Raw genomic sequence first — 9,801 nt, 5'->3', positions numbered from 1 at the left:
TCCAAAGAAGCCCCCCCCCCCCCCCAGCACTCTGCGGCTGGAGAGAGGGAGCCTGGGTGCTTGGCCACCCCTTCCAAAGAGCAAGAGGTTTTGCAGCTGCTCTCTGCTCTCAGCTGGACCTCAACAAGCATAATGAGGTTGCTTATGCTAAACGGAGCACTCTTAAAGGAAAAAAGAAAAAAAAAAAAAAAAAAAGAACAACCTCCACTAAAGGCTGGATTCTGCAAACACTTTTGCACGCCGCAATACTATAGTTTCTCATAGCAAGTAAAAAATACACAGTACAGTAAACTCCAAGGCACTGGAGTAGGCCCACTGTAAAAGTAAAAGCAGCTAATCTGACTACTGTTCTAAGATTCTATCCCTCAGTTTGTGACTAAAGGACTGAAGTTGATTAGAAAGACAAAATTACCATAGAGCTTGGTAGCTTTAGGATTAAGAGAAATTTGTGATTTACTGAGCCCCAGTGCCTGGCAAGACAGGGCTCCTAAAAGGAGTTAAAGAGGACAGGCAAGTCATACCTCAGCGGTTACCATCCTTCATTTATTAACAACCAAGCAACCAACCAGAATGTCGTTCTATTACACAGAATACATTGCCAGAACGACTGAGGAACTTTGAAAATGCTACCTGTTAAATCATCTCTATTGTCTTTTTATGCACTTGCACTTCAAGTATGAGACGTAAAGATCTTGTTGGAGGCTCCCCTGTTATATATTTCAACTATAATTTCACTGGAGTATGTAATTGTAGTGACTAAAGTAATTAAAATCAACAGCATGCAAAGCAGGCTGGGTGATAGATATGTTAACTACTCCACTAATAGAACATACATAAGCACATCATCAATAACAGGAAGAGAAAATATTTATAAGTCCCTTCAATAACCCTGCTTATACTAGGTTTTCCTTAACATTAGGAGTTAAAAGCGAATTCCAGTAAACAGAAATATCTTTTCCAGAACATACTGGCCTCTGTCTTTCAGTATAAACCTTATTCATTAAGTGGAGTGAAAGATAGAAGCATGGAAAAGTAAAAAACAAACCAAGAAAACCATCGATACACTGTCATTTATAAGGTTTTTAACTGGTCAATAGAATACCTTATTTTCCCTTTACCTGCAGCGTTTCACAGGGACATCAAGCCACTTTTACCTCATGGAAATATTTTCCCCTGCACCAGTTCAAGCCTAGCAACGTTAGTTCAGGATCTGACCTTTATAAAATTTTGCAGGAATGACACAGAACAAGAAGTCTACCTAGAAGTCCCTAGAAATACATTTTCCAGGTAAAAGGCAAACTTCACATAAGAAAAAAGGACTAAGAAGAGAATGCTTGCCTGGACTTCTTTGAATAATGCAACAAGAACACCACTTCACTTTTCTATCTGCTTGAAGGAGCTGAAAACTAGGAGGAATCAAGAGGGTCTGGAGTACATAAATGATGTAGCAGAGGAAAACCCGTTGTTATGCCAATGAAAACTACTGCTCAATTTTATCAAAGCAAGCAGGTATGCCAGCAAAATCCACAATAACAGCAAGAAAGTGCCAATTCAGCCATTAATACGCAATCCATGAGGTCAAACAATGAGACCACTCAACACATAAACCCTCTAACCACATGTATAACAGCCATGTCTGCATCAGATCATTGATACTTGAATAAAGAATGCTCAGCAGAAGCTGAATGGACTGAAGTTGTGAGGAATATTGCAATTCTTGGCTAAGAGATTAAGATATCCTGCAGTAGGAACTGAGCTTGATATAGGGCTAAATATACTAAAACAAAACACCATATCACAAAACAGGTGTAGTGTAGTAGTGTGCTCCTGAGTTGGAAATATCTGTGCGCCTAGATGGTGGGATGATCCACAATGAACTGCTGGCATCTGTAAGGAAGGGAAATGTGGTGAGAAGAGGTAAGGCTCAGGTATACCATCCGAGTCATTCCTGCAGAAGAAATGGGATTTCTCAAGGAATATTGTGTTCAAAGCTGACCACCCATGGTCAAGAACAATAAAATCAATCACAAAGACTGGAATGTTTTCATAACAATACAAATGAAATAAAGTCTGAGAGAAGATACAACTGTTCCCCACGCATGCCCACAAGGAACATCAGGAAAGGAGAAGGTCTGCTTAGGTACAGGATAACATGGACACAAGAATAAACAGTTCAGAATTAAATTTAGGCTGAAGATTAAAAGAAGATTTCTAAGAAGCAGATTTTTGAGGCATATTTCCAGGTAGAATAGTGGGGCAAACAAAATGGCTAATTCTAGGATGGAGCTTGCTCAGCTCATGGAAGGGGTAATATCATGTAGTAAATGCAACAGTGGGGGACGTGACTCACCCAGGAGGCCTCCTTCAGTACTATGCTCCTAATGAGCAAGCAGCAATTATTTGAGGATAATACCTACAGTCCCTTGGCAGTGGAAGAAATAAATATACATGTTCATGTTTATGTTGCTGTGGAGATTATGCCTGCTTCCCTCCAAAAGTGTTTTGCTTTTTGTTTCCTCCATAGTAGACTGCAAGTATTTGGTTCTGCTATATCCTGGTCTGATCACTGCAATACTTCAAAATCCTTGTATTATTCGGGCTTCATCTCCAAAATTGGACCCTCGTATTTTAGAGAAAAGCATAAGACAATTATGTCTGGTTACAATTTGAATTTAGCAAGAGAATCAAGTATTAACTAGCCCTAGGAGATACATCTTCTGTCAGTAACCAAACTGAAGTTTTTCATAAATGACTGTGTTCAGCTCTGTGAGCCATCTGGCAAAATAACTTCACATACACTGTTTCCCACCCTCCTGTGATTACTCATGGAGCTCCCACAATGTGCTGAAAGATGTGACTGCTATTCTGTTGTCAAAACCATCAGGACATTTTTGCCAAATAAGAACTGATGTGTCAATCTAAAAAAGGCTCTGCTTCTTCCTTATTGCTTGTATCTTTAAACAGAATACAAAATAGTCTAGACTTAATTTATGAGCATTTTCTTTCAATTAGCCCCAGTCAACTATGGGGAGGATTGGCAAAGTGAATTCTTACTGGTCATTTGCTTCATAAGCAGTTGATTGTGAAAGTGAACTAATGGAAAGATGCTAAGGATAGAGACTTGCAACCATAATATCACTTCTTCTCTGATTCAAGCAGATGCCATATATCATCTAAATACGTCATGGGATCTATTGTTTTTATAAAATAGCAACTAAACCAGGAAAGGATGAACCTGGATATGGACTGGTGCAACATCTTCCATCCAAGTCATCAGATACAGGCATCCTGCAATTGCTTTAGTCATTAATAAATGTAAAAACTAGGTCACTAATGAGAAATTATTCCCCACTTTGACCCTGAAGCATATCCCAAGTCAACAATACAGATTCCTATGGGCTTAGTTTCAGATAGTCGAATGGTCTTATCAACACTAGTAGGACTTAAACATTTGCTGAAACAGGCTGTAGATCTGGGGCCATAATTTGCACAGTCCTTGACTGGATCCTTCCAGTCAAACTGCTAGCTCTTCTTCATAATAGCACTGGAGAGAGACTACTTTAAGCTACTGGAATCATTCACATATTTCCAAATATGTGACTGAAAATATACCAACAAACTGGAAGAAGTTATGCAAAGAGGTAAAACAAAATATGGTGGAAAACAGGACATGTATTGTGCTACAGCTTGGGGGTGAACCCCAGCTCTGGTTTTCTCTCCCTCCTTCTGTCTGTAGACTCCAGTGTCTAGGTGAATGGCCAACACTTGCCCTGTCAGCAAAGAACTCCCCCAGTTCTCCACACCTGCAGGCTAGATCGTCAGCTCTTGCACAGGTGGTAGGAAAAATTGCTTATAGGAAAGACTGAAAGTGCTCTAGCAAATAAATATGTGCAGGTTGGGTCAGTGATGACAGAAGAGAGACGCAATCATCTATGAAGACACAAACATTAAGGAAGAAAGAGAATTAAGCTCATACAAATGGTTAAAAGCAAGAGTAATGAGATGGAATTCAATAAAGGTAGGTATGAACTGAACGTCAGGGGAAAAACACTTTGTCAAAAAGATCTAATATCCTTAGTATTCTCTCCCATGAGAGTAGTCATTGCATTTTTCCACAAAACGTGGTAGAAAACATGCTGCAGGGAGCAAAACTTTGAACACAATGATCTAACGCTTACTGTGCACTTGCAAAACAAAGCAGTTCCAATTCTCTCTATTTTGACATTCTTCCTCAGTGGTGGGAGACACCCCAGTCAAACACTAACACAGAGCCACTGTGTATGTTCAGGCCTGGATTTTGGTCCCCTGATAGGATGGGAAAAACATTTCAGCACAAACAAAAAGTGTTTATTTTGCCATGACCACAACTAAAACTTACATTGTTCAGTTATGGAAAGATTTGGAGGATTGCTGTTGGTTGTGAACACTTCATATGCAACTCTTGCTGAGATGCATATCTCAGTGACCAGGCAGGTGTCAGCCCCTTTGTTTTGACCAAATCCAATCCTAAACGCCTATAGAGGGGAAGGAATAATTTTCCCTATAGGAGATTACAAACAGCAAGAGTAGTATAATTAGTCTAGACTTTTTGTGCTTTTGCACAAGCAGGACAAACAAAAAATCCCACAGAATCATATGGCAAATAAAGACACCAGATGGTATGAACAGACACAGAACTGATGAAGAGACCTAGTTGAAGTGACAAGTGATTTTGACATGGAGGAAATAAACCAGTTCTTAGAAGCAGAAGCTGAAAAAGATGTAATGGGAAAAAAAAGAGAAACTATTATCTTGATACTGCTGTAACACAACCTGGAGGTCTTACCTGATTTAAATCACTCAGAAAAGACAGACTAGGTTTTGAATATTACCTTAACTAAAAGGAACTTTCTCCTAAGGTCTCTCTTTCAATGAAATAAAAGGATTATAAAATAGTGTGCATGAGGTGATAGTTGCTTCCATACTGCCACTTGCTACATCTTTAACTCAGAAGAAAACCCTTTCTTGCACAACCCAGTTAGCTCCACCAGGTATTACATCTCAAAAATACCAAACGTAATCATTGCAAATAATGAAACTGATGGAGTAGAGCTGTGATCTCAATTATATACCTATGCACAAAACCCCCGGAGACCATAGCTAATATAATTGAAGACTCCATGCAATTGGTTCATTGGTCTGCAACTCTCTACAGAAGGAATGCCTTCAAGTTCAATATAAGTAGAATTTACCCATTTCATAAGCCTGTAAGGACAAGAAGAAATTGGACAGAGGGGGACTGGAGAAAAGAGAGTAGCCCTGAATAGGTTACATTTTAGAGAACTAACTTCTCTAGATTAACTGTTTAAATTTCACTAAGTTGAAAGTATTCCAAGACAAGACTCTGTTTCTAAAGTGTTTCTTCAAAGACTTAAGTTTTGATTTGACACTTATTTGAATTAGGATTCTTTGAAGTCAGCCATTACCACATAAAAAAGTATCATAGCCTAGAGCACAATGAGACCTTTAGTATTTTAAAACCACTTCCTTTTTATGTATCTTCTGGTCTAAATTATCTTCTCAACTAAGCTCTGAATTTGGGACTCTGTCTACACGGTGACATAGTCTTTCTCCTTCTTTGCAAGGGAGTAAGCGAAAGGGGAATCTGTATAAGGTGTTCCTCCTGCAAACCAGATGGCTTATAGTCTCACTGGAAAACACTGTCATTTAGAAAAAGGAAAGCAAGGACAGGTTTAGGGAGGAACCACTGCATCATTATGACTAAATACATAGGCATCCAGTCTTTTTAAATCTGAACTTTCAATTGCCAGAAAGGTCTGAGTTCTCACACAGTGCCAGGTTACCAGATAATAACAATCAAAGCAACTGGCTGCCCAGGAAAGTTAATAAATCATTTTCTCTAAGCATCACAACAAGCAGACCTACTCCACTGGAAAACAATCTAAAAAGCCAGGGAAAAGGAGCACAGAAACTTTACCTACTATGAATACCAGAAGCTTATTCCATCAAGAACAGCCTTTTTAGTAGCCATAACTATTTATGCTGTAAATAACATGGATATGTGTTAAATTGGAGCCAAAAATCTTTTCAGAATTCAACAGTATTTAGGTCATCTGCACTCTATTGACAGACACTGAACTCTGAAACCATAATGATGTAGCTCAGCAACAGTGCATGCCGTCCCACTAATGAGGCCCTTTTTCCATGAATAATGAGTATGGACATCAGCTCTGTTGCCAGGTACATAATATAAACACAATTTAACACACGGCTTTTGGTAAAGCAGCGTGTCTGCTTGCAGGGGCTGAGGTTTCGCCTAATGTGATCCAACTTTTTAGCCCAGGGTGGGGGCAGACTGCTAAAGGAAATAATTTGTTCATATGTTATCAAAATACAATAAATCAGGTTTGGTCTTAGTCAAAAAAAGGCAGTGGAGTGGGACCAACAGAAACTGCAGATAGGAAAGTATAAATGAGTTCATTGTTTTATATTCCAATAAATCTTACAACACATGAAGTTGATGAGTTCTAAAATGAGCTGAGACTCCCTGAGACGGGCCTTCTGAGACTCATGAACTGTAAGGGTTATACTGGTTAAGCCTGTGTTTGCTGAGTCCTTGTGCGTACCCAGGGTATACACACACCTTTGTTTATATACGGCAAAGCACGAGTTGAAACTGCATAGGTTCAAACAGACAAAGTAAGAAGAGTCTTATTTTGAAAAGCCTTTCGTTACATTTATGAACTCAGTTTTGACTCTATCAGATGCTTTTTTTTTGAGAAAACAAAATGCACCTTCCAAGTTTCATCAACTTCCATGACACTAAGTGCCACCACGGTGTTGTTAAAACTACGCATCGGGGCTTTAGTATGTAAAAGCAGAGTTAGCACAGGAGATGGGAGGGCATGCATGGCTTGATTCCCTCTTCTGTCACAGTTCTGCATCTCCCAGGGCTATTATCTCATAACTACATTCAAGACTAGAAGGTGCCAATGTCTTGTGGTGCCTGGGTCATAAAAATAGGCACTTCTATTTGCTTGTTTCTTAGAGTGCCAAAATAAAGTCCATGGAGACCTACACCTGTGTCACAGAAATTACTGAAATACAAGGAACTACAAGAAAGACTCTGACATTACCACTTGAACTGCAGAGTTCTTCAACCAGATTAAACACAACCAAGATCTGAGAGTCACTACTGCTACTGGGTAACAGTATTCAAGGGCCTGAGTGACATGATTTGACTCCAGAAAGAGCTGACATTCCAGGCTGGACTGGTAGCAGTGACTACCACCTCTGCTGCCTGTAATCAGCTGCTTATTTATCTTTCCTTAAATAACCTCAGCTCTGCCACAGTTTACTGCAGATGTCTGAAACTGGGCAGTGTGATTGTGTTAGGATCAAGCCAATGGTCTATTGCTAGCCTCATTAAAATTTATCTTAATTTCCTAAGGTATAAGATGTTAGAAGAAAGTAGTTAGCACATATTCAGTGGAAGCTTCTGCAATTTTTTCGGTTATACCCTCCAAAGATTCTTTGCTCATCAAGCACACAGATCTCAGTACTCCAATAAACTTACATATCATCCCCTTGCCACTGTTCCACGTGATGCCATAGGGCCAAGTACCGGGGCTGACAGCGAGAAGCCTCTGCTTGTGTGGGCTCTTGCTGTTCTGGTTTTTGGCACCCAGGCAATGCAGCAGAGGATGTCAAATGAGAGGAAGCAGAAACCAGAGAGAAAAGGGTACATGGAAAAGATGTCTGGTAAGACAGGCATTGGGAAGCGGGTGAGAAGATGTATCATGACCATCACTGCCTTGAAGAGAAGACTGAGATGGATAGTTAGGAGAGCCAGACGAACGGAATTAGGAAAAAGCAGCACTGGCTGAACAAGGAGACTCTGGTAGGAACTGGGGGCAATAAAAGCTGAAACTGACCATGCAAAAGAAAAGTAGACGACAATTCAGTAGACAAATGGGATGGAAGATCAACTAAGGGCAGGCTGGAAAAGATGTTAAGTTCTTCAAAGAATCAAAGAGTGGCCAAAAGACTGTGGATATAGGCTCCAGTGCCCATATTAGTAGCCATTTATACAACAGTACCTCAAATGGTGTCCAACTACCCTTTCAAAAACTTCGGAAGTTACAAGCCTTAAAATCTCTGTTCAAAGAACACCAGAAAGGCTCTAAGAGCTAATAACTAAAAACATTTTAAAGGCTACAAGATCAACCTAGAGAAAGAGTTAAGAAACTTCAAAATTAAGGCTGTTTCACTTAGTTCAGCTGATGCATGCGTGTAATTATATCATTTTTAGTTATATGATTACATAATATTCCTTTCATAAACCCCCTTGCCACACTCTGGTGTATAGAACGAGACTTCTCTGAGGATGAAGGAGGACTGTGTAGTAACACAACATGAAACTGACTGCTGTAGGATTCCTGATTCACTTGTTGCAGAACTTGGAATGTGGATAGCAAGTGTCGTAGCTTCAGCTGGAATAGAGCTGACTTTCTTACTAGTGCTGGTATAGTGCTATATTTTGGGTTTGGGATGAAAGTAGTGTTGGTACAACACTGATGGTTTGGTTGTTGCTAAGCAGTCAAGGCCTTTTCTGCTCCTCGTACCACCCTGCCAGTGGACAGGCTGGGAGTGCACCAAAAGTTGGGAGGAGACACAGCTGACCCCAACTGACCAAAGAGATATTCCATGCCACGTGATGTCATCCTCAGCATATAAAGCTGTGGAAAGAAGAGGAAAGGGAGGGATGTTCGGAGTTACAGCATCTCGTCTACATAAGCAACCATTACACTTGATGGAGCCCTGCTTTCCTGGAGATGGGTGAACACCTGCCTGTCCATGGGAAGCAGTGAATGAGTTCCTTGTTTTGCTTTGCTAGCGTGCATGGCTTTCGCTCTACCCATTAAACTGTCTTTATCTCAACCCACAAGTTTTCTCACATTTATTCTTCCAGTTCTCTCCCCCATCCCAACCTGGGGGAGTCAGCGAGCAGCTGCCAGCTGTGGTTAGACCATAACAGTGAGTAAGCCAGGGATTAAAGGAAGAGGATGAAGAGTGGCACCATGAAGGTTGATGAATGTTGGTCAAGAGAACTGGATTGTATTCCTGTTTCTGTCACAGTTTCTATACAATACATGAAAAACCCATTTAACTTAAACCAAACAAAGTACGCCAGTTGCGCTTCTTACTCTGTCCCTTCTCTGTTTGAGACTCTGGTGTCTTGAATTCAAGTTCAAAGGGCTAGAGCTCAAGTGAGCAGGAGCTGTGATTTTAACATTAAAAGTGATGTAATGCTACATAAACTTAACGCTTACTGGAAAATACTGAAAATTAATGCGAAAAGTTCACCTAGTCTTCTGAGCTTTCCAAGTTTTCCCCATAAGACATGAAGTCTGCTACTCACTAGGCTGCTGTGAAGTTAAATCAATTAATGTTTGTAAAGCACTTGTATGCCTCTAAGTTAACACTCATAGAAAAGTCCACAAGGGACCTGATAATACTTTCTTCAGGCAGAGTTTGAACATCATGCAATAAAAAGTCCGCAGAACCTAAATAAGTCATTCTTTAAACATCAACTGAACGCAAAGTAAGCACTGAAGAGCTGCTAGGAAGTGAGTTCCACTAGCCTGTACAATGAATTAAGCATGGATTGGCAGAAATAACACCCAACATTTAATCTATGGACAAAGACTGTGTAAGGGGATCTGTGAAGCTTGTGCTAAAGACCTTAATTACAATTTCCTAAATTTTAAGAGTTTGACTTGGAAACATTGCTTCTGTGTG

General features: G+C 40.1%; 1 protein-coding gene across 4 annotated transcripts in view; it reads right to left on the bottom strand.

Annotated features, from left to right (window-relative positions):
- ST7 (suppression of tumorigenicity 7) overlaps positions 1 to 9,801 on the bottom strand; it is a 151,945-nt gene that overhangs the window by 24,604 nt on the left and 117,540 nt on the right. The gene's annotated exons all lie outside the window — the stretch shown is intronic.

Source organism: Calidris pugnax, unplaced genomic scaffold (assembly GCF_001431845.1).
Source record: "Calidris pugnax isolate Ruff unplaced genomic scaffold, ASM143184v1 scaffold44, whole genome shotgun sequence".
NCBI lineage: Eukaryota > Metazoa > Chordata > Aves > Charadriiformes > Scolopacidae > Calidris > Calidris pugnax.
This window is presented reverse-complemented; position numbering and strand designations above follow the sequence as displayed.